Source organism: Staurois parvus, unplaced genomic scaffold, assembly GCF_062004578.1.
Source record: "Staurois parvus isolate SC_StPar_1 unplaced genomic scaffold, SC_StPar_1.0 ptg000059l, whole genome shotgun sequence".
NCBI lineage: Eukaryota > Metazoa > Chordata > Amphibia > Anura > Ranidae > Staurois > Staurois parvus.
In genome coordinates, this window is record NW_028317855.1 from 5,930,404 (window position 1) to 5,955,846 (window position 25,443).

Sequence of the window (25,443 nt, forward strand, 5' to 3'; positions counted from 1 at the left end):
TCAGCACTATTGTTCAAGCTCAGACCTTGAAGATCAAAATCGATAAAGGACCGTATTTTTCGCTCCATGAGACACACCTAGGTTTTAGAGGAGGAAAACAAGAAAAAAAATATTCTGAAACAGGAGATGACCAGAGACTGCAGACATACTACAGAAGATGGACAGAGACTGCAGATGTACTGCTGGAGATGGTCAGAGACTGTGGATGTACTATAGAAGATAACCAGAGACTGCGGACATAGTACAGGAGATGATCAGAGACGTCAAATATACTACAGCAGATGACCAGACTGTGGATGTACTACAAGAGATGACCAGAGACTGTGGATGTACTACAGGAGATGACCGGAGACTGTGGATGTACTACAGGAGATGACCAGAGACTGTGGATGTACTACAGGAGATGACCAGAGACTGTGGATGTACTACAGATGACCAGAGACTGTGGATGTACTACAGATGACCACAGACATATATCCTCTCAAACATCATATAGGACACAAACAGAACTTCCCATAGTGTAATACTGTTTAATAAGACACTCAATACAACATATTGTTTCCACTCACATGTGTTTCCTATTACAAAGCGCTTTCCACCTCATTCCATGGGTGTATTCACATACAGGAAGGGAAAGCAATATGGCCGCTGCGTCCGGACATGCGTCCCCACGTGACCGGAAGTGACGTATCTCTAAACTGGGAATGGCGTTCCGACGCGTTGCGTCACGTGCGTCGTGACTTCATTAGGGTAACCGCCCCCCAGTGCCATAATGTGTATATATAGGGAATAGTCTAATCACTATTCCCAATTAGAGGGCGGGCTCCCGGCGGCCATTTTACTGCAGCCCGCGGATCTAACCTCATTACATGGGAGATATTCCTATAATACCTTCTCGATCTATGGCATTATTCAATATCACAACTTCCATATCCTATTTTCTCATAATCTTATGGAATGCTCCGCTTAAATATAAAATACATTAAATTATTTATTAATATTACATTAAGAACCTGCATAATACCCCACTTTATTATAAACCCATCTCATTATTATTATTAAAGAAACAGAGGAAACAATTATAAACTAGACTTAACATTAATGTATATATACAGATACAAAGATCTGGTATAGATAAAAAAAATCCTATAATAGAAATATATATATATATATATATATATATACATATATACATACATATATATATATATATATATATATATACATAACATACCATTTCATTAAAAATTCATGTTTTTTAAAAAATTAAACCATTAAAAAACCATATTTATTAGAACTGACCATATATAGCTACTCTATATTCTCACTTAAAAATCAGAAAGAAAACCCATTATTGATCTAATATCCTATTTATATAAATCCTTTATTAATATAATTACTCTAAAAATTATTATATAAAGGCATATGCATTATATAGAGAAATTATATTCCAATATATATTCCAATTTATAGTAATCATGTGAATATACCCATGGTCCGAGTTCACAAAAATAACCTTATTACATATATCATATACAGACCATAAATCCATCTCTACAGTATAACAGAAATATTTTAAAATATATAAGCACAATCTAAAATATAAAATATAATTCAAATATATATTTCCATAGCCACTGATCCTCCCTCCCTGGCTACATAATGAAGTTAAAATTATTATTTATTTCAATGTATCTCACTAATTAAAAGTCACTAATAAAACAATTTAAATCAAAATCCACATTTAATCCATAAGGTACTTGCGTATGCATAATATAAATCCATCGGGATTCTGCTTGCTTATTTTAGACACAGTGTTTTTTATGTATTTATTTATCACAAGAAACAGTGGATTTAATATATAATTTATTTTTTATGGAATATTTTGATATATGGTTCGACACAGAAATTAATAATCACTTATTTTGATTAAGAATCACAGTTTTATTAATTACAATTTTATAGGTTTGTCACAATTTATCACGGATATATATATTTAATTTTTGTATTATTGAATATTATAATCACGGATTTTGATTTTATATCACTGATTAATTTGAAGAATAATTAAGGGAATATTAATTTTGTCATTTATTTTTAATCACGGATTTATATTATTATGAGTTATTTATGTCACATTTTATTTATGATATATTTATTTAAGATATCCCACTGATAGACTAATAGTTTTTATCGGATGATATTTTATAATTATTATAGTTTTTGATGGTACTTATTATGTGTATATAGGGATTTATTTTAGCGCTTCACTATTTTAGTGTGTGGTAGTTTATGACTTATTGGTTAAGGCAGAGTGATAGCAGCTGTTAGGATAGGGATTTATTCATATTAAGCGCAGGAGGATATTCCCATTTTTTAATCTATGAATCTATGATACCAAACCATACAGTGATTTTCAATGTGGACCATGAAGTACATATTTGCCCTGTGTGTTGAATATTGATGTAATGTTTTTTTGTGCCCTCTGTTATGGTAAGGAGCACTAAAGGATGTGCATGTCAAAAAAATCTGATGTGATCTGCAAGCAAAGGAGCCAGTCAAGAAGTATGCTACTGATTTTTTACTTTTATTGTTCTTTCACAGTTGCCTTTAATTATAGCATCAGTATGCAATTCCTGCCATTTTGTTTCTATAGTTGATGTTCCTGATGAAATGCCGAAAGGCATGAAATTGTTCAGATGCATCAATTAACTCTCTTGTTATAAAGGTTATAGTTTGCTTATAGGGTTTATTTCCTAAATCAAATTTCACTTTGCAGAGGAATTTTCGCTTAGCTTCGTGCAGTGTTTCTCAAACTTTTTTCAGTCAAAGCACCCTTTAAAATTATGGACAGTCCCGAGGCACCCTTTTAAATTATGGACAATCTTGAGGCATTCCATTCTAAAATCGGGTGCCTCTAGACTGTCCATAATTTTAAAAGGACACCCTATTCTAAAATATGAAAAACTATTCTAATAGTTTTATATAACGCAGCAATATCCACACATGTGGGACACCCAACATTAGAGGTGATTTATTCTTCCAAAGCAAATACACTTTTGCACACTAGCACTGAGTAGTATTCCAGTGGTTCTTTTCTCCCTCAGTTTTTCTCCATCACTGAGCTAATGTGACCCCAGCATTGATGGAGAGGAGCAGGGGAGGGTTAAACTAGGATGCTGTGCAGGCAGCTGACATCCTCCTTATCAACTGTAATTGGTTGTCAGGATGCTGGTGGCTAGAAGGTTGGCATGGTGAACAATGAAAACCTGTGGCTTTGTGTAGCTAGAAGGCAGACTTGTTCCACCTGCTGGCTTGTATAAATGTTTTGGGAAATTTTTAGACATTTTGCCAAGGCACCCCTGAAGAAACCTTAAGGCACCTTGGTTAAGAAAGGCTGGCTTAGTGAATGTGGTGAAAATTCAATCTGCAAAGTATGCCCAATCAAATGCAAAGGAAAATAAAAAAAAAGTATTTTTGCTTGTACATGATTGCATGGTAAAAGTCAGCAGACCTTCACCTCATTCAAAAAGCTAAGAGAAATGACTTTGCAAAGTGTACTAAAGTGTCTTTAGTAAATCAACCCCTTTAAGGGTATTACTTTAGAATGAATCGGATATTGCCCCTGCAGCATTGTCTATTGATGCATTTTCTTTTACATACTTTGTGGTCTGCATATAAATCAATCAAAAAAGGTTTCTGCACCTGGCCAAAAAGAAATCAGATAAATCTTACACACCTCTAAAATTGCACAATTCTTGGAAGTGACATACATTTGCTTTTTATCTTGCATTTTTAGAAATTGTATTAACTCCTATGTCTATTGGCTTGGTACAAGGCCATTTGTATTTATCTGTGTGGCCTTTCACTTTTGTAATGCCACTATTTCAAATAACCCAATAGATTTTTTTAAAGAATTTGTGGTTTTTATTTACTGGTACGCAGTTTATAACAGTATCAAATTTTATTTTAAATACAAATTAGTATATTGGTTATTCTAATATGGTAATATAATGTAATGTATACCCACCACAGGCTATACTCACCACAAATATGTACTTGATTTATATATACAAAGCAAATATGTGTTTGGAACCAGTGTGTCTGGTGAAAGGAAATGATGGATGCTGGGGCCATGCTTTACAGCTATGGGTTTTGGAGTAAAAAAAAAATCAATTAATTCTGTTGATTCTTTACTGGACTTTTCAGATGACTTTACTTATTGGTTTTGAAACTGGGAGGATTAGTGGACATAGCAGCAAACTGCGAGGAGACCTTTTCTGCCCTTTCATCTATCCCACATATGCACACAGACCACATGAGCTCATGTTTGCTTTGCCTGGTCAATGACAAATACTGTATTCCTTAACTTCATCCTTGTTAATGTTGGCCTGACTAAGTCAAAATATATTGTTCACAGATACTTGACAAAACAATCAAATGAATAAGCACTCCTTTCAACTAGTTGAAAACACTCGAACTAATTCATATAAAAAACATTTTAGAGTGTTAGGCTTTGAAAGGAATATGCTTAACCCCTTGATGGCATAAAATAAGTTGTCCATTTAGGAAGGAAGGTTCTGTATCCTAACTAATATCGCTGTTATAAATGAAGGCTTCTTGGCTGAGACACCTGATGGATCCTTTTTCTTTTTGTTGGGTTCTTTAGTTGTGAGATCTTACTGCTACTGTTCCAGGGTTTTTTCATTCTTTTAGGAGTGTCTAGTGTTTCCACTCCTCCTATTGTGGTTTCCATGATTAATAAATTAAAATCCATCAAAGAACAAATATTCACTCTCACTCCTTTAAACAAATTTACTATTATGAATGATTAATAAAAGAAAAAACAGGAGATTAACTTACATCTAAAATAACTGTATGAAGATCTTTGTTATAACCACCCACATGCCAAACATGCAACATACCTGATGTACCTAGCTATAATAGCAGTTAAAGCACTCTAAACTGATCTGAATGCTAAAGCTATCTTTCAGTATGTTATATTAATATCACTTTGGCAATACGTGCCATTGCAGTTTAACGAATCGGGGCAAATTTCTGCTGTATACAAATATTTGGTCTCGTCCACTTCGCCCTTGTTTTATGTTCCTGTTTGGGAAACAAAGTCAAACACAAAGGCCTCTTCAGAATGCTGGTCCAAAATTCATTAAATGTCCAGGGTTGTAAACCCTCAAGCAACATGATACTTACTAAATCAAATTATAAAGTCCACAAGCATCTAAACAGTGGTTTTCAGGGGGGTGCAGTGGAAGGCTGTATGAACCATGTCTGGAGGCTTTGTCCAAAACATATGAGATTTATAATGAGAGTTATCATTTAACTAACAACAAACCACAACACTGCCAGACCACTTAATGAGGCTTTATTAGGCCATCTGCTTGACGACATTCCCAAAGTCAAAGGAAATGACCATGAGTTGTTGATCACAGTTCTGGTGGTGCTAATGGAGCATTGCCCAGAACAAGACAGCAATGCATATATGTGGTGGCTGGGTGTTAAGGCCCACCCAACCTCCCACCACATATATGTGTATTGCTGTCATGATAGGGTTAACTTTAACCTCCTTAGCGGTAATCCCGAGTGTAGCTCGGGGTAAAGTTTCTATACCAAGAGCGGTAACCCCGAGCTACACTCGGGCTTACCATGCGGCGTTGCTCTGGGGGTCCCTGCAGCACTTACCTTGTCCTTCGCTCCTGCGATGTGTCCCCTGCAGCGTCCCCGGCCATCTCCTCCGGCCGATGCCGGCATCCGGCTTCTGTGTTCTGGTCCTTGTGACGTCGGGACGTACGGGCGCCGGAACCAGCGGGAAATTTGAAATTTTTAAAAAATGTCATTTTTGCTGTCATTGCTGTTTCAATGCATTTCACATATATTTTGTCCCTACTGCTTTGTCCTGTGTCCTGCCTACATTTTAAATGTTCTTTCTGCCTGGAAATTTAGAAAAGTCCATGGCGTCCAAAAAGCGTCCCTTCACGTCAAAAGCGGTTTTAGAACAGCAATAGTAAATCAGAACCACTTGCAGAATTGAGTGATAATGATTCATGGGGAAATTCGTCATCAGACACTGAAAACGATTTTGCGACTTTGCTCAGCGATGTGCAAATTTGCCTCTGTATTTCAAATTTCAGTGTTTTTGGTTTGATTATATTATTGAATTAAATTTATTATTATTATATTATTATTTTTTATGATTATTTATTAAATTATAATTTATGATTTTGTGTTTCAAATTTTATCATATCCGGAATGTTTAATAGACTCTTGTTCGTACAGATTTCAGTGAGTTATTCCTAAAAATTACAGCCTACAATAAAAAACTACATATTTCCATGCAAAAAAATGGTACCGCTTTCAGCACAAAAAATCGGAAAGAATCATACCGCCAAGGAGGTTTAATATGAGTCTGGCTGGGGGATGGGTGAATGATAATCTAACTTGAATTTAGTTTTTTTTTTGCTACATTATTCCAATTCCATTCTTCCTTAATCACTAGCCTCCAATGTTCTTCGTATTCCCTCACTTACCATTCACTTTACACTAATTGAATACATAGGAATGCTTCCCATCATAACAGAAGCCTTCTTTACTTAATATAATCTCTGATTTATTCTGTGTTATTATCAGTATGTACCACTTTGCATTGTTTTACCTACCTCTGTTTTGATTCTGTGCCTAAGTCTAATGTGAAATATACTGTATTGCACATAACTTCGTCTTACTGTTCTTGGTTGCACCCAGGGGCGGACTGACAACTCATGGGCCCCCCGGGCAATAGGGGATTATGGGGCCCCTGTGTCCTTGCCCACACTCAAAAAAGCCTATAAAAGGTACCAGGGGCATTTCATGGGGCCCCCTACTGGCCCGGGCCCTTGGCAGGGCCCGAGTGCTCAAATGGTCAGTCCGCCCCTGGTTGCACCTCAAAATTGAAAATGACTGAATCAAGGGCTGTGGAACCCATTTGTAATGGTGCTGGCATATGTTCAGGTTTGGGACCCAAATGCAGAGATTTTATCACCATCCTTGACACAGAATTTCTCAACTTGGGTTCTGACACTGTCAACCATTGCAGCGTTAGTATCCCCACTGCTGCAGAAGATTCCTATCTGCCAAATGTTGAACAGAATTACATTATTATTATTATTATTATTATACAGGATTTATATAGCACCAACAGTTTTCTCAGTGCTTTACAATATAACGGGAGACAATACAGCAACAATACAGTTCAATACAAGAGGGAAAGCTCCTTGGAGCTTACAATCTAGGATTAACTAAATACTGTTGGGTGGGTTGAAATCACACTGATGGTACTCTTTTGATTCCATCAACTTTGTGAGCCAGCAGTGTGGCACAAGGGGTGTTGGTCATCTCTTTCAGTTACATTTAAGGTAGCTGGGGCATATGCAATAGATAGAAAAGGTAGTGAAATTATTAGAGCTAACCTAAGGAGGAAATCCTCTGACAAACAATTGTATGTATAATTAAATAAATATATATTTTTTGCTGCACTGCTAGTGTTCCTGATAAGCACCAATGCTCTTAGTGCTATTGCTAAATAAGGATGGGCTGCATGTTACCTGGGTTCAGTTCGCAGGTGAATTGAATTGTGCTGAAGTTCTGAGCATTAATCCAAATCCCACTGTAATCAATGAGAGATGAATCCTTCATTCGCTTCTGGTTATTAAGCAAAGAATTGTCAATCAGATGGCATGGGGGGTTGGGCCCTCAGGTGCACCTGTACAATGTATATGTATATATACAATGCATTTCCCTGACAGCTTGGTTTTCATTGTAAAAAGATAGCATGGGGATCCCAGTGTCTTGTACAGTATGCAATTTGGGAAATCTTTGGGGACGGGAGGGGCCATGCCATTTTTTCCAAAAAAAAGCACTTTTTTTCTTTCTAAATTGTCACTTTTACTGTAGTACATCCTACAGCAAGAATGCCAAAAAATAGTTTGGGGTCTCTCAATATCCAGATCGTACTCTCTTTCGAACATTCAGCCTAGCTGGCCAGAAAAGTGGGGGGCAAGCACCCCCCTCCTGAACCATACCAGAATCTTAAAGCTGCCTTTAAAATTAATGGGGTACCCAGATACCACACAGTGCACCTACTAATTCACATAGTGCACCTACTCATTCACAAAAATGACAATCACAAAAAAAAACTGTAAACCGTAAAAAAAAAAAAAAACAAACGAAAAAAATACCACATTTCAGGAAGTCCTTAAATAAATAAAAGTCCCATGATCTAAATTAATCCTCGCTCACATCGTCCAGTGATGCAACCATATTGAATGATTCCTACAAACCTGCCAAAAAGAACACGATGACCTGCTGATTTCCATCTTGTTGCTACTTCTCATCGAATGGTAGATTCCTGGCTGACAGCTGGTTGGCTGATGTGATTAACCAATAAAGCCATATTTGGCTAGAGATGACAGCCACCATCCCTGCCTCATTGTTTACAGTCAGCTGGGAATCCCCAGCTGACAGATGAATGAGTCAGGTAGGGATGGGTCACCGGTTGCTAGGAAACCAAGGACTTCTGGCTTCTGGACAACTGGAGAGTTGTCACATTTAGACAGCCCATATCTGATTAATTTTTTAAACCAGCGGGTTGGATGAAAAAAAATTCCCCGATTCCCCGATCCACACATTTAAGGTGGATGGGGGAATCCTCCTGCCATGCCTTTTTATTCTGACAGCAGGGAGACTTCTCCACCACCAGAATACACTGATCTACCCAACAAGGCGGTTGCACAGAAGTCAGTTGGTAGATCTATTTCTGCACAGCCATCCTGCCCATAAATGAATTGAAATTGGTCAGTCCCTGCTATCACTTCTCACTGCAGCCTAAGGTTTGGCTCATAGGCTGACGGACACCCCACTTAGGTTTTCCATTTACTATACACCCAAAAGGCAACGTTCAAACTGAATTCTACTTTTCCTAAATTCATCCCTACTGCTAAACACCAAATGCAGTCCGTGTTACCTCCACCAATAAACTATTAGTGTTGCTGCTGAGCACCAATGCACAGTTAGGAGTCTATCTATAAGCAGAGAATGTGATGTTCACCATTTTCTGGTGGAAAATCAATCACTGGCATTTAAAAACACCTGGAAGCTTCTCTACCAGACAATGTTTGCTGAAAGTCACATTCTCCACTGGTTGTACATGGGTCAAACTATAGAAACTTTCAAGAATTACTCAAGGTTAAGAAGGCTGCTGTTAAGAAATTATTAGGTGGTGTAACTATCTAGCAGCTAAGAAAAATATTAGTCTCTTCTAAGACAGCTTGCATCAGTGTTCTAACTCACCGAAACATGAAGATGATTTTTTGTTTTAAATTTCAGCCTCCATGGAGAAACTATTCATCCTCAGCATATCATAGTTTAGCAAATAGTGTAATGGTGGGGATGGGTTAAACAGATCGTGGCTACCACTGACTTTCAATGAACTTTAAATACAGTTAACAAAGACAACAAAAGATCTTGGTTTTTGTTATGGGAGATATGTCAAAGTATATTTATACCTATACTTATGTTAAGCTATGTGATCTGTCGTGCTGGAATGTATAAATAAAAATTAACAGAAGGACAGAAAATGCACTGCTCACTTTTTAATCAGAGTATAGCATTAAGTCAATTAAACTCCTGGGATATTGATCTGGTCCAGTAAGTAACAGAGGGGGATGTTAATCAGTTTCAGCTGCTTTGGTGCTAGAGGAATTAACAACAGGAGCACTAGATGGGCAACAATGAGACAACTCCCAAAACAGGAATGGTTTTACAGGTGGAGGCCACTAACATTTTTTTCCCTACTCTTGTTAACTGACTTACATAGTTATATAGTTAGTCTGGCTGAAAAAAGACAAAAGTCCATCCAGTTCAACCATTAAAAAAAAAAAATTAAAAAAAGTTATAATCCTATAACCAGAGTTGATCCAGAGGAAGGCAAAAAAAAAAAAACAACAAAGCATGATCCAATTTGCTCCTGCATGGAAAAATATTCCTTCTTGATCCCCCGAGAGGCAATCAGATATTCCCTGAATCAACTTTACCTATAAATGTTAGTATCCAGTTATATTCTATGTATCTAAGAAAGAATCCAGACCTTTTTTGAAACAATCCACTGAGCTGGTATGTATAATAATGTGTAATTAGCTTTTTATATTATGTTATATTATATTATGTTATTATCATCGTATTATCACTATAGTATTAATATATAGGCTGTTATTCATGTATGATTAGTCTCCATGTGCATTGCCTAATTTGGGCTGGGTCTTCTTCGTGTCCGGACTGTCATTTACACTCAGGAGCGCTTCTTGGCCGCGACCACTCTGGCCTTTATAAGAACACAGTCTCCCCTGCCAATCAGGTTTGAGAAAGGAGCTGATTGGTGCTCCGAAATGCATCACCTTGGCAACCCAGGTCCCGGATCCTCCTCTCCTGACGTCATGTCCAGTCGTGTGTGCCACGCTGCTTCTGGCGGCATTTCCAGTTCTTTGTCTACCAGGATCTTCCATAGCGGTGGTTCACCATGGTCTGCTATCCCTCTGACCCGGCTTCCATCTCCCCCACTACTACAGATGGATTTGTGGATCCCCCTGTTGAAGCATGCTTCCATTTACAAGTCCACTACTCATCTATATATGTGAGTTTGCTACTGATGATTTCTGTTATAGCTGAATGTGGTTACATGCTCTGTCACCTTAACTAGTGGCTCCACCGTGGAATTACACACAAGTCAGAGGGCACGGCAGCCATCTTGGGTAGTGAGTGAGAGTGTGCATAGACAGTAATAGAAGAGGATGTACACTGCTGTATTCCTGTGATGATACTTATAAACCTGATTCTAAAGTAAGAGTGCAGCAATAAAGGAATGGTGCATCCAGCAACAAAGGCCTCATCTCTCAGCAGACAGAAAGTATAACAATTTCAATAAAGTGTTTTTATATGCTGCACTTAGAGGCGCCCCTTGTGCTTTCTTTTGTCTATACCAGGGGTAGGCTCTCTAGCTGTTGTGGAACTAATTTCCCATGAGACATTGCAAAATTGACAGTTACAGCTATTACTTGCAGAGGCATGATGGAACTTGTAGTCCTGCAACAGCTGGAGAGCCACAGCTTGCCTACCCCTGGTCTATACAATAAGGACCCATTCCAGTCTTTTGGTGGAGCTGCCTCTATGGTGTACATTTTATGGACTAATTGATGATATATTTGGACTCTATGAACTCATGCAAATGTTACTAATGTCCCATGTGGATTAGGGTTGCGCCATAGAATTTTATTACTTAGTCTTTTCATTTGGAATACCTTATGTGCTGCACCTGTGGTTTACATGCGTTGAGTGCCTTGTCCCATTATGGAACTTATAAAGCTTATAGAGGATGCCAAATACAGCACTTTGGATAAATTGTATCTCTTGTTTTCACCCACATTATTCCTGGGGACTGAGGATCTTCCAGGTCCCAAATCCGAAGAGGTCAGTCGCTTATTGCTTAGGATAGAAGATACTATCATTAGCCTAAACCAACAATGGTGGGCTAGGTTCTTTTTAGAACATTATTTTTCATCCAAAATATCCCCACGTGGCTTTAGGGTCCTTAAACAATGTTCTTTTCTAGACCCTGACCTGGCCAAAGATTGGGCCCACGTGGCTGAGTTTTGTATCCAAAAATGGGCTAACATTCTAATTTCACAAAGGTCTAGAAAATTTGTACTGCAGCGTTCCTCTCTCCAAACACAAATCAATAAACTCACCAACACTACCCCGTACTTCCCAAGGATTTAAAACACTAAAAATGAGGACCAAGAAAAATGAGGATTCACTCATTGTACTAAGCTAGGCAAATTCAGGTGTGTCTTGGATGATTATAATAATGGCAAAATGTTTTGTTGGAAATGCAAAAGACTCTATGGACTCATGCAAATGTTACCAATGTCCCATGTGGTTTATGGGTGATCTAAATGAAAAAAGATTTGGAAAAAGACATTTTCTATTTTCTGTTATAAAAAAAATATCCAATAAACTAAAATTTCATCATAAATTTAGGCCAAAATGTATTCTGCTACATGTCTTTGGTAAAAAAAAAAAATATCCCAATAAGTGTATAATAATTGGTTTGTGTGAAAGGTATACCTATAAGGTAATACCTATACGCTACAGTATAGATACTGGAATTTACACATCTTTTTCTTTCTGACTGCCTATCCCATTTCTTGAGGCACTAAAATGCCAGGACAGTACAAACCCCCTCCCGCAAATAACCCATTTTCAGAAAGAATACACCCTAAGCTATTTGCTGAGAGGCATGTTGAGTCCATGGAAAATTTCCTTTATTTCCACAAGTTTGTGGAAAATGACAAAAAACATTTGTTTTACACAAAGTTGTAAATGAAATGGTATATTGCTCACACATGCCATGGTTATATTTGGAATTACACTTCAAAATATATTCTGCTTTTTCTCCTGAGTATGGGGATACCACATTTTAGGAGCCTAGCTGCATACTGGAGCCTGAAATCCAATGACCCCTTTGAAAACCTGATGGTGCAAAATTTCACTTCCTCATTACATATCAATTTCAGAAGCTCAGAAATTCCAAGATAGCACAACTCCCCCGCCCCCCCCCCCCTCCCCCAAATTACCCTTTTTAGGAAAGTAGACACCCAAAACTATTTGCTGAATGGCATGTTTAGTCAATGGAAGATTTTTTTTTTACACTTACAGTGGGGATCGAAAGTTTGGGCACCCCAGCTAAAAATTTGTATTAATGTGCATAAAGAAGCCAAGGAAAGATGGAAAAATCTCCAAAAGGCATCAAATTACAGATTAGACATTCTTATAATATGTCAACAAAAGTTAGATTTTATTTCCATCATTTACACTTTCAAAATAACAGAAAACTAAAAAAATGGCGTCTGCAAAAGTTTGGGCACCCTGCAGAGTTAATATCTTGTACTGCCCCCTTTGGCAAGTATCACAGCTTGTAAACGCTTTTTGTAGCCAGCCAAGAGTCTTTCAATTCTTGTTTGAGATATCTTTGCCCATTCTTCCTTACAAAAGTCTTCCAGTTCTTTGAGATTTCTGGGCTGTCTGTCACGCACTGCTCTTTTAAGGTCTATCCATAGATTTTCAATTATGTTGAGGTCAGGAGATTGTGAAGGCCATGGCAAAACCTTCAGTTTACGCCTCTTGATGTAATCCCCCGTGGATTTCGAGGTGTGTTTAGGATCATTATCCATTTGTAGAAGCCATCCTCTCTTTAACTTCAGCTTTTTCACAGATGGTATCAAGTTACCATCCAAAATTTGCTGAAATTTTATTGAATCCATTTTTCCTTCTACTCGTGAGATGTTCCCTGTGCCACTGGCTGCAACACAACCCCAAAGCATGATTGATCCAACCCAATGCTTAACAGTTGGACAGAGGTTCTTTTCATTAAATTCTGTGCCCCTTCTTCTCCAAACGTACCTTTGCTCATTCTGGCTAAAAAGTTCAATTTTAACCTCATCGGTCCACAGAACTTGTTTCCAAAATGCATCAGATTGTCTATATGTTCATTTGCAAAGTTCAAACGATGATTTTTGTGGTGAGGACGTAGAAGAGGTTTTCTTCTGATGACTCTTCCATGAAGACCATATTTGTACAAGTATCTCTTTATAGTGGAATAGTGTACCGCAACTCCAGTGTCTGCCAGATCTTTCTGGAGGGATCGTGCAGTCAAACGTGGGTTTTGAATTGTTTTTCTCACAATCCTGCGAGCTGTTCTGTCTGATATTTTTCTTGGTCTTCCAGATCTTGCTTTAACTTCCACTGTTCCTGATGACTGCCATTTCTTAATTACATTCCGAACAGAGGATACTGACATCTGAAACCACTTTGCTATCTTCTTTTAGCCTTCTCCAGCTTTGTGAGCGTCAACTATTTTCAGTTTCAGGTTTCTAGACAACTGCTTAGAAGAACCCATGGTGCTGATTGTTGGGGCAAGGTCAGATGAGTCTGGGCATTTAAAACCTTTGAGATTGACATCACCTGGTCTTCCCAGACGATGATTGAGAACAATCCATGACACTGGCAGGTCTCAGCTTTGCAAAGGGGGCAGTGCATGCTATAAATTCTGCAGGGTGCCCAAACTTTTGCAGGCGCCATTTTTTTGTTTTCTGTTATTTTGAAAGTGTAAATGATGGAAATAAAATCTAACTTTTGTTGACATATTATAAGAATGTCTAATCTGTAATTTAATGCCTTTTGGAGATCTTTCCATCTTTCCTTGGCTTCTTTATGCACATTAATACAAATTTTTAGCTGGGGTGCCCAAACGTTCGATCCCCACTGTATTTCCACAAGTTTTTGAAAAATTATTATTTTTTTTTTTACACAAAGTTGTCACTTAAATTATATAATTCTGACCCATGCCATGTGTATATGTGGAAGTACAGCCCAAAATATATTCTGCTACTTCTCCTGAGTATGGGGATACCAAGTGTGAGACTTTTTGGGAGCCTAGCTGCATGCATGAGCCTGAAACCCAATGACCCCTTGGAAAGCCTGAAGGTGTATAATTTCCTTTATTTAATTTCCTCACTACCTATAACAGTTTCGGAGGCCCTGAAATGCCAGACTAGCACAGCTTCCCCCCCCCCCCCCCCCCCAAATAACCTCCTTTTGGAAAGTAGGCTCTTTATGGATTTAATAAAGGGAATGGTGAGTATTTTGCAGATCGAATTTTTTGTCACAAGGTCTTAAAAAAAAAAAGAAAAAAGAAGTTTTTGTTTTCTTTCTTCATTTTCTAAGAACTTGTGGCAACAAATGAGAATGGTAAAATACTCACTAAACCTCTTAGAAAATACCTTGGAGTGTCTACTTTTCAAAAAGGGTTTTTTTTGGGGAGTGGTTGTACTATTTTGGCATTTCGGGGTCTCTGAAACTGTGATAGGTTGTCAGGAAGTGTAATGAGGAAATAAGGTGCGTACAGGATTTTGGGGTCCTGTACATGGCTAGACTGTAAAAAAGCCTCTCACATGTGGTATCCTCATACTAAGGAGAAGTATAATAATGTATTATGGGTTGTAATTCCACATATACCCATGACTTTGTGTAACAAAAATATCCTGGCATTTTATGCCCACCATTAGAAGCTTATCCCACATATCACCCACTCTTCTAACCACTTGAAGACCAAGCCTTTTCTGACACTTTTTGTTCACATTGAATAATCTGTATTTTTTTCTAGAAAATTACTTTGAACATTATAAATTTTTAAAGCAGAGGCCATGGAGAATAAAATGGTAGGTGTTGAAATTTTTTATGTCACACAGTACTTGTGCAGAGATTTTTCAAACGCAAATTTTTAAAAAAAAATACAACTTTTTTGAATTCTAATGCACAAAAACATAATATATTGCCAGATTTTTATAAAAGATGATTTTATGCTTATTAATAGCTATCAAACATTACATGCTCTAAAACTGCACATGCCCTGAGCAACGGCGCCAAACTACATACATTTTTAATATCCATAGGCAACGATTTAAAAGCCTTTACAGGCTACCACTTTAGATTTACACAGGAGGTCTAGTGCTAGAATTACTGCTCTCTAACTGATGTTTGCACCGGTACCTTACATACATGGTGCAACCGCTGTTTACACACCAACACGGGGCCGATGCTTGCATATGTCCTTGCGCCGGAGTGCGAGGGTCCGAGGGTGCTTTAATTCTCCTTTTTTAATTATTTCAATGTTTTTTTTTCACACTGTCCCTTTTCTTTTCTTTTTTTTTTATCACTTCTATTGTTATCAGAGGGAATGTAAATATCCCCTGAGATAGCAATAGGCAGTGACATGTATTCTATTTTGAGAATTAGCCACTAGAATTGCTTTTACATGAAGGCCAACTGCCGGCTGAAAAAATTATACCAGGATGATACCTGTAGCTGCAGGCTTCATCCTGGTATAACCACTCAAAGCCCGGTGATGTAACAGTGATGTTCCTTGTTGGGCATATATGTTTTTCTTTTTTTTATGCAGCCTGTGGGCTGCATAAAAAAAAGAGATGAAATATTTACCAGAAAAAGTATGTGTTATGCCCACAATTAGAATATACTGCCGTGCATCCACCCACTTCTTAGGTACATGGATCCAGCATAGGGTTCATCATCTAGTTGCCAACATCCCAAAGGCTAGAGTACCAAAAGGTATGTTCCCCTAAAAATTGCACTGGGACTTAAAAACAATAGCATAAACATGTGAATTACTTTATTACAAACGTTTAAAACATCATTAGATTAACACATTGTGCAGACCTTAAAATCACACATAGAAATAATGGCAGAAAATTCTGTAAACTTGTTGTAGGCTGAAATATTATGTTCTCCCTCTTCTGTGGGCCAAGAAAAAGAGAAGGGCGAGTGAACTTCAGCTGACAAGATCCGACGCGTTTCAGAACACAGTCTTTCTTCAGGGGTAAGTTGAAGGGGAGGGATGGCCAAGAAACATTCTATAGAATATAGTGGACATTGATAAGAATCTACAATTATATCATTAAGAGCAGCAAAATCAGGTAAGTATATCCACACTACATACCATCCAATTTTCTTGTATAAATTTACTCGCCACAGTTACAAAAAAGACAGATCCTGTTAATGTGCTGACCATCGACACCTCAATGTAATTGATAAAAATTGGCTTGGGGGTGAGAAGAGAAGACATACCTCCTAAAAGATTGGGATCACCACAAAGTGGAACAGTGGAACCAGATATGAGGCTGTAAAGCCAAGAACAGATCTATAAGGGGAAAATAGGTATTTACTACACCATACGCCTTATTGGTCAAGGGGTAATGACTATAGATGAGAAATATAAAACAAAACAGTATCATAATAAATATCAAAAGAATGAAGGTTCATATATAGGCAAAAAAGGGAAAGGTTGGCTTCCTAAATTAGAATAACATATTATTATTATTATTATAATACAGGATTTATATAGTGCCAACAGTTTTCTCAGTGCTTTACAATATAAAGGGAGACAATCCAGCAACAATACAGTTCAATACAAGAGGGATAGGAGGGCCCTGCTCCTTGGAGCTTACAATCTATCAACACAAAGTACATAAGAAGTGCAGTGATAAAAACACACAATCAATGAATTAGGTGGAACAGTCAAGTGCAGCATAAATGTGTTTATAACTTTGTGTAAGTATAAATACCGCAATAAATAAATAAAAGTCTATGAATGATTGTGACAATCCATGCACTAAAGTGCAAAATATCAATAACAGTGATCGTGGTTATTACATATTAAATTACTATTCCATCCAACAAATTCATTCGAATAGTGTCCAAATGTTGGTAAAGTGCAATACTTTCAACGTGCAGGATGTGAAAGTGCGAACAATCACAAAAAGGAATCCACCACCTTGGACAGATGTACTCTCACCAGAAGGTGTATGGTATCAGGCATATATATGATATGTTACATCTGGAGGTGAAATGTCAGCCAGGGGGTTAATCAAACTGCTCCATCCCGGGTTTAGGTGGAAGAAGGGACCTTTGTCCTATGGATAGTAGTTCAAAGCAAAGAGCCAGAAATTTGTATATAGTGTAGTATTTTATTCATAATCTTCCAGTAAAATATAGATATCCATGTGGAGTAAAAATAAGCAAATGATAAATATCAAACTGGCCGCCGCGCCGTCAGCAATGTAGGCTCCAGCTGACGCGTTTCGTGTGCATACACATCGTTATACCATAAGTACTAGCTGCTTCATTAATTTCACTAGCGCTCGCCTGTATACTTTTTTTTATATATCAACACAAAGACTTGCAATGAAAAAAAGTATATGCCACAGCTGCTGCAGACTTTCTACCCCTTGTTTTAATCAATCAACACAGATCTCTTAATAAAGAGAAAGTGTCAAATGAACTAAATATAAGTCTACAGTAAATGTATATAGGGACTTTTGTCAAAATGGTTATATTCTTATAAGAACTGGATAGTGATAGTGACCCAGTACACACCACAGTGCCAGAGACACACCACAATGAGGCCAGTAGATCATCAAGCAAACCCGGGGCTTCCTCAGTCCCTCATCGGTCCCTCCAAAACAAGGAGGTTAATCCATAGTACAGACTCAATGGTAATAAAAGAACAGCCCATTCTCTCCTGAATCCCAGAATAAACAACATGGAGCAAGCCCGCTGTGGTAAAGCAACCTGTGTACCAAGAGGTCCAATACTTGTTGCATTAGTAGTGGTTTAAATATGGCATCAAAATGCCCACGCTTGCGTAGTATGTACTGCACAACGTGCATGCGTGATTGCGCTGTCATGGCAACCCCCCAAGGCGTCCACGCATGGCACCACCCCACCCATGCAACAGGATGACGTCACGTGTCGGCGCCCCACTGGCGCACATTCCAGCAGACTGGCAAGCACCAGTGAAGGGACCAGGTAGAGATGACCCAAGAGAGAGGGGAGGGGGCAACAAGGCCCTCCAATCCCTCTCATAGACTGCTGGGAAATTAAGGCTGACCGGCCCTGGTGCACCGGCTGGTGAAAAAACATCTTGGGGAGACACTCCCCCACCCCTCCAGCACAGAACCCCAGAGTAGGCACCATGATGATATCTAGTGGTGGCAATGAAGAACACATACAAAAGACAATTATAATGATTAACAATATCAGATGTGGGGGTGGAGCCTGACCATGGAGGCGCGGGAGAGCGGAGATTAGACGCTCTCCGATAACCTTCCCCTCCTAACCTCCCTAATGTGTCCGTAACCGCTGAGCTGCCGAAGACTCACCGAGAGAGGCGGGGGATCCTGGCGGCGGTGCGGTGGCTTGTTGGGGGGTGGGAAGCCGAGGCGACTGTCCGCTGGAGGACTGCCTGAGGTGATCCAGGAGGGAGAGTGGGGTTGCCAGGCGACGAGGAGAGCGGAGTAACCACGTGGGCTGCCGCGGGGGACTGCTGGGAGAAGAGGAAGCCGGCTGGCGTCCTAAGAGACTGGGGGAAAAAAACGTTGCCTGTGTCCTGCCATCAAGCAGACCCCAGGAGAGGCTGTACGACACAAGGAGAAAAGGAAAAAAGGGACCCACTAGGAACCCCCATTAAGAACATGGCCACAGGAGATCAAACAACCCAGAACAGCAAATTCTGAAGCAGCTTCACTGAAGTGGGTGAGTGAGAACTGTTAATCTGCCTACATGATTACTATTTGGCTACTGCTATAGCCCATTTGATAAGCACCTTGAGAAGTAAGGAGGGGGTTCCCAGAGAGGGTCTGAAGATTAGAGAAGAAGAAGAAGAGAAAGAAGTAATAGCTTAACTATAGACTAAAGAGCCTTAAAAAACCTTTAAAAACCTTACAGGTGACATGAAAGGGAAAAATAGCAAAGGAAATATGCCCAAGAATTCCCAAATTCAAACTGCAACGATAAAAAAATATACATCACAGGGGAAATTGACTCCTATAAGATCCCAGGAAATAAGTGAAAGGTGCGACCTGGAAACAAGCTTAGATAATAGCTCAAGATCCTCCCTGGGAGCAGTTAACAATAGTCAACAAATAATTGAAGGTATAGAGCTGGGAGAAACTGAAAAAGACTTGCAAATACCGAATAAAAAGGAAATGGCGGAGATGTTTAAAAACCTGGAAAAATCTATAAAGCAAGAGATGGGGATAATGCGGAAAGAAATGGGACAACTGCTAATTAGGGTGGAAGAAACCGAGGAGACAGTCAAATATCATACCCAAATTATCCCAAAAATAGAGAAATTGATAGTGGATACCCGGAAGGAACAAAAAAGACTGCTTTATATGATGGAGGACCAAGAAAATAGAGAAAGGAGAAATAACATTAGAATAAGAGGAGTCCCAGAGTTGCTACAGGGGGAAGATTTAAAGGAGACCACATGCAAAATTTTGAACTCCATAATGGATAGACCTGGTGCGGAGACGTATAAATTGGATGGAGCTTATAGGATAGGAAAATTCCAACAAGAAAAAGGCCCAGAAAAATCAAGAGATATAATTGTCCAATTTCATAACTATGGAGATAAGGATGAGATATGGAAGAAGATCAAGGGAAGATCTAATATTAAATATGGAGGGAAAAATATTCAAATTTTTGCAGATATAGCACCTGGGACATTGAGAAGAAAAAGGACATTGAAACCATTGTTGGAACTGTTGAAAAGACATAATGTGCAGTATAGATGGGGTCGATCAGCATGTTTAATCGGCTGGAGAGATGGAGTCACTGCATTTTTGAGAACCCCTGAAGATATGAAAGAATTTTGTAATAAATTTGAACTGCAGAGAATAGAGATCCCGGAATGGGAAGAGGAGGAGGGAGAATTATATATGTTGGGAAAAGAGGAATGGCAGCTAATTAGGAGAGAAAACAGAGAGCAGATAAATAGAGGGACAACGGGGAGGAGGGGGGGAAGGTGAGCGCCACATGGACAGAACCGAACTCCCAGGTAGGAATCAAAAGTGGGACCTTTTCCACAAATGATCCATAGGCAAACAAAAAGCCTAATAGGGGGGGGGGAGGAGGGAGGAGTATCCGAGGGAGGGGGGGTAGGGGGAGGGAGGAGGGGGGGATTGAGGGGGGGGAGGGAGGTGGGGATGACGAGGGGGGGAGGGGGGGGATGGAGGGGGGGAGGTTCGAGGGGAGGGAGAGAATTGGGGAGGGACAGGGGATAGAGATTTTTAAAACTGACATCTTGTATGAAAGGAGAGGTTTTGGGAGGAGGAAGAGGAAGGGAAAGGGTAAAAAAAGGAAGAAGACAAATATAATATGGAGGAAATACGCTTGGTAACCCATAATGTAAATGGATTAAATTGCCCAGGTAAAAGATTTAGACTATACAGGGAACTACAACATAGAGAGGCCTCAGTTGTCTTTTTGCAGGAAACACACCTAGAGTTAAAAAAAAATATTAAGCTAAGCTCTAGACAACACCCGACATGGTATTATGCAGATTCCCCAGTTAAGAGAGCTAAAGGGGTAGCTATAGGATTTGCAAAAAACATTAGGTTTGAACTAGAAGATAGAAAGACGGACCCGGAGGGGAGGTTTCTGTTCTTGAAAGGTAAACTACAGGACGTAGAATGTACGCTTGTAAACATATATTGCCCTAATAGAAAGCCAGAGAAGTTTTTGAAAGAAGTTATGAGAAGATTGATGGACTTTGGAAAGGGATACCTAATAGTGGCGGGAGACTTTAACATTTGTATGGATCCACAAATAGATACAACATCCAGAGTACAGAGAGGGGAAAACAGGTCCATGGGATTATTGAAAAGGGTGATGAAAGAGTGTCAATTGGTGGATAGCTGGAGAGTTGTTAACATGAGAGATAGAGATTACACCTTTTTCTCTAGTGTACATAGGACATACTCTAGATTGGATTATATTATGGTAGACCATCGACTCGTTGAGGATTTGGTTAAAGTTAAAATAGAAGCAATAACTTTCTCGGACCATGCTCCTGTAGTATCGGAATTAAGATGGGGAGGGAAGGTATCAGGAGGCTTATCATGGAGATTGAATGAGACACTCCTCATGGATCCAGATACTGACCGGAAGATCAGAGAGGAAATAGAGAGGTTCTTTGAGGAAAATGAAACAGGGGATATATCACTAGCTACAGTGTGGGAGGCACATAAAGTATATATAAGAGGTATCCTTATTGCGACTGGGGCAAAGAAAAAAAGGGAAAGACGAGAGAAGATCAGTGAGCTTTTGAAGGAAATAGCTGAGATGGAACGCCTACATAAACATAATATAAGGAAAGAGATAGAGCAAAGGGTGATAAAAAAGAGGGAAGAACTAGAGAAAGTAATGGAGGAGGAAAAAATGAGAACTTTTAATAAGATCAGTGGAGAAAGATATAGATGGGGAGATAGATCAGGAAAATACTTGATGAGAGCCTTGAGGAGAAAGAAGAACAGGAACTACATAGATAAAATAAAAAACTCCAAGGGAGAGTTAGTCCATTCAACCAAAGACATTGCAAAGGTATTTAAAGATTACTATAGTAAATTATACAATATTGCCCCCAAGGATGATATAAATAAAGATAAAGTAATAAATATTGAAAAAAGAAGAGATTATTTAAGGAAGGCAGGATTACCAAAATTAAATGCAGAATTATTAAACTCCTTAGAATCTGATATCACACAAGAAGAACTTCAAATAGCATTAAAAAGCTTCAAGACGGGAAAAAGCCCAGGTCCAGACGGGTATACAGTGAGGTATTATAAAAAAATATGCTGATTTACTGATACCTAAGTTAAAGAGATATATGGAGGCGTTGGGGGGAGAGATGGAGATAAGACAGGAATCCCTTCTGGCACAGGTGGTTTTGATACATAAGGAAGGTAAAGACATCACCAACTGTTCAAGTTATAGACCGATATCATTATTAAACGTAGATACGAAGTTGTATGCAAAAGTATTGGCGAATAGGTTAGGAGATCTGATGCCGGACTGGATACATGGAGATCAGGTGGGTTTTGTTAGAGGAAGAGAGGGTCGAGATAATGGGTTGAGGTCCCTGATGCTTATACAGAAAAGTAAATTGGAAAAAAAACCAGTAGTGCTGCTCTCGATATATGCGGAGAAGGCGTTCGACAGGGTTAACTGGAGTTTTATGATAGACACACTGGAGATCTTGGGATTGGGTAGTAGGATGAGAAAGTGGATTGGAAAGTTGTATGAAGGACCGTCCGCGATGGTAATGGTAAACGGAGAGAGATCAGAGACCTTTTCTATGTCAAATGGAACCAGACAGGGATGCCCACTTTCCCCACTGTTGTTTGTTCTATCATTAGAACCCCTGTTATCAACAATTAGGAAAAATATAGATATAAGGGGAATAAATGTTGGAAAGACAGAACATAAGATAGCCGCTTTTGCGGATGATTTATTATTCTATGTTGGCAACCCGAGAATAACACTTCCTAACTTAATGAAAACACTGAAAGAATATGGGGAAATGTCAAATCTAAAAATCAACCCGAGCAAAACAGAGATATTAAATATAAATCTTCCAATGAGTGAAAAAGAAAATATACAGAGAGAGTTTCCCTTTATATGGAAAGATAGAGAAATAAAGTACCTGGGAGTAAAACTTACTCCCTCACAGAAAAATCTTTATAAAGCTAATTATATCCCAATGTTAAACGAAATCAGAGAGGAATTGAGGAAAATGGGTAGTGGGAATCCTTCCTGGCTGGGTCGTATTAACCTGATAAAAATGGTAATTCTCCCAAAAGTACTGTATAAATTTCAGATGATTCCCATTAATCTCCCAGAGTTGTATTTTAAGACAATTAAGCGAATGGTAACTAAATATATATGGAAAAATAAAAAACCTAGGATATCATATGATGTGTTAAGCAGAAATAAAGAAAAAGGGGGGTTGGGATTACCGGACTTTAAAAGATACCATAGGGCAGTCATTCTAGCAAGAATTTTTGACTGGATACATAATTCAAAGAGTAAACATTGGGTCACGATTGAAAACACACTTAGTAGAAAGGATTTGGGTAGGAGTGTATGGGTGTCACCACAGTTTAGAGAATTAGAGGAGAGCACGAGTATATACACGAGGATTGTAATAAGGGAGTGGGATAAAATGCACAAACAGAGGAAATGGGACTTCAATTCACTGTTGATGTCACTAAGAAATTCAGAGTTTTTTCCCCCAGGTAAAGAGGAAATTTCAGGTAGATGGATTATGAAGGAAGATACTCAGCTGAGAGATGTAATGAAGGGGGTACACTTAAGAACACTGGAGGATTTGAAAAGGGAAGAGGGAAGGATTTTCACTAGGATAGATATATGGAGATACAATCAATTGAAACAATTTGTGGAGAAATTGACGAAGCCCCTTAGAACTAGGAAAGAGTGGAATGAATTTGAGAAATACTTAGAAGATAGAGGTGATGGGAAACACAGCACTGCTAAAGCATATAAAGCTCTCACGGACTTAGATAGTAAGTTTAAATTAAAATATATAGAAAAATGGGAAAAGGATCTAGGAGTGGAGTGGGAAGAGCACACACAGAGGAAAATATTTAGAATGGTACACGAAAATATTAGCATGCGTGAGGTAGAAATGAATTTTAAATGTTTGACAAGGTGGTATCTAACACCGGTGATAGAGCACAAGATGAGTGAGGAGAAGCAACCTTGGTGTTGGCGAGGGTGTGGAGGGTTGGGCACGATGTATCACATATGGTGGGAATGCTCAAAAATACAAGTATATTGGGAAAAAATTATAAATCAAATCACGAATATCACTGGAATGGAGATAGGATTGGATCCTGAAACCTGTCTTTTTCATAACTCAAAATTACCTGGAAATAAATATAGAGAACTGAGTATATTGTGCTACTTAAATGCAGCAAAAAGCCTGATTCCTAAGTTCTGGGGTAAAGTTGAAGCACCGAGGGAAGAGGACTGGATAAATAGAGTGGACCAGATTGCTAGACTGGAAAAACTTTATTATATACAGGAAGATAGGATGGTGACATATCATATGAAATGGGAGAAATGGGAGGAGTTCAAAGGGAAGGTAAAGGAAGGTACTGAGTAAGTAAGCATAAAGAAAAGGGTAAGAGAGGACAAAAAGAAAGGAAGGAAAAAGGGGAAGTGACAGGGAGAGAGAGAAAATATAGGAATTGGCCTTTCTTTCTTTCCTTTTCCTTTTCCAGGCCTCGGTTTCCAGAGGATATGAGATACAAGTAGATCAGATAGATGTCAGGGGTATTTTGAAGCGGGGTGGGAGGTGGGAGGGTTAAAAGGAAGGGAGTCATGGGGAGAAAATGATTTGAAATTAGTGTTTTATGAGATTTTGTAATGTTATATCTTACACTATGGAAATGGGTATTGTCTTACTTGAAAAATGAATAAATACTTAAATAAAAAAAAAAAAATAATGATTAACAATATAATTCAATATATACAGGCTAAATACAAACACAATATATAAGTCGTACAGATAATGGCAATCATGAAAACAATGTCTCATACTAGATAATAAATGTTATTAAATATTGCATATGTGGGCCTTGACATATAAAGGGAAGAGAACCCCAGAAGTATTAAATAGGGTATAGAGAATAAATCTACCTAATTTTATCTTTCCCAATCACCCGACACAAATCCATCCAGGAAGGGCTTAAAACTGAGTGTGTCATTCAGCCTTGGAGGGGTAGTAGCATTCAATGACACAATCCACCTAGTTTCATTTTGAAATAGTAATTTGTTCCAATCACCCCCTCTCCCACTAGAATGGATTAAGTTGAGGATGGTAAAGTTAATTTTAGGGAATCTGCCGCCATGGATGTCTCTACCGTGGCGATCCAAAGGCAAATAAGGGTTTACAGATTT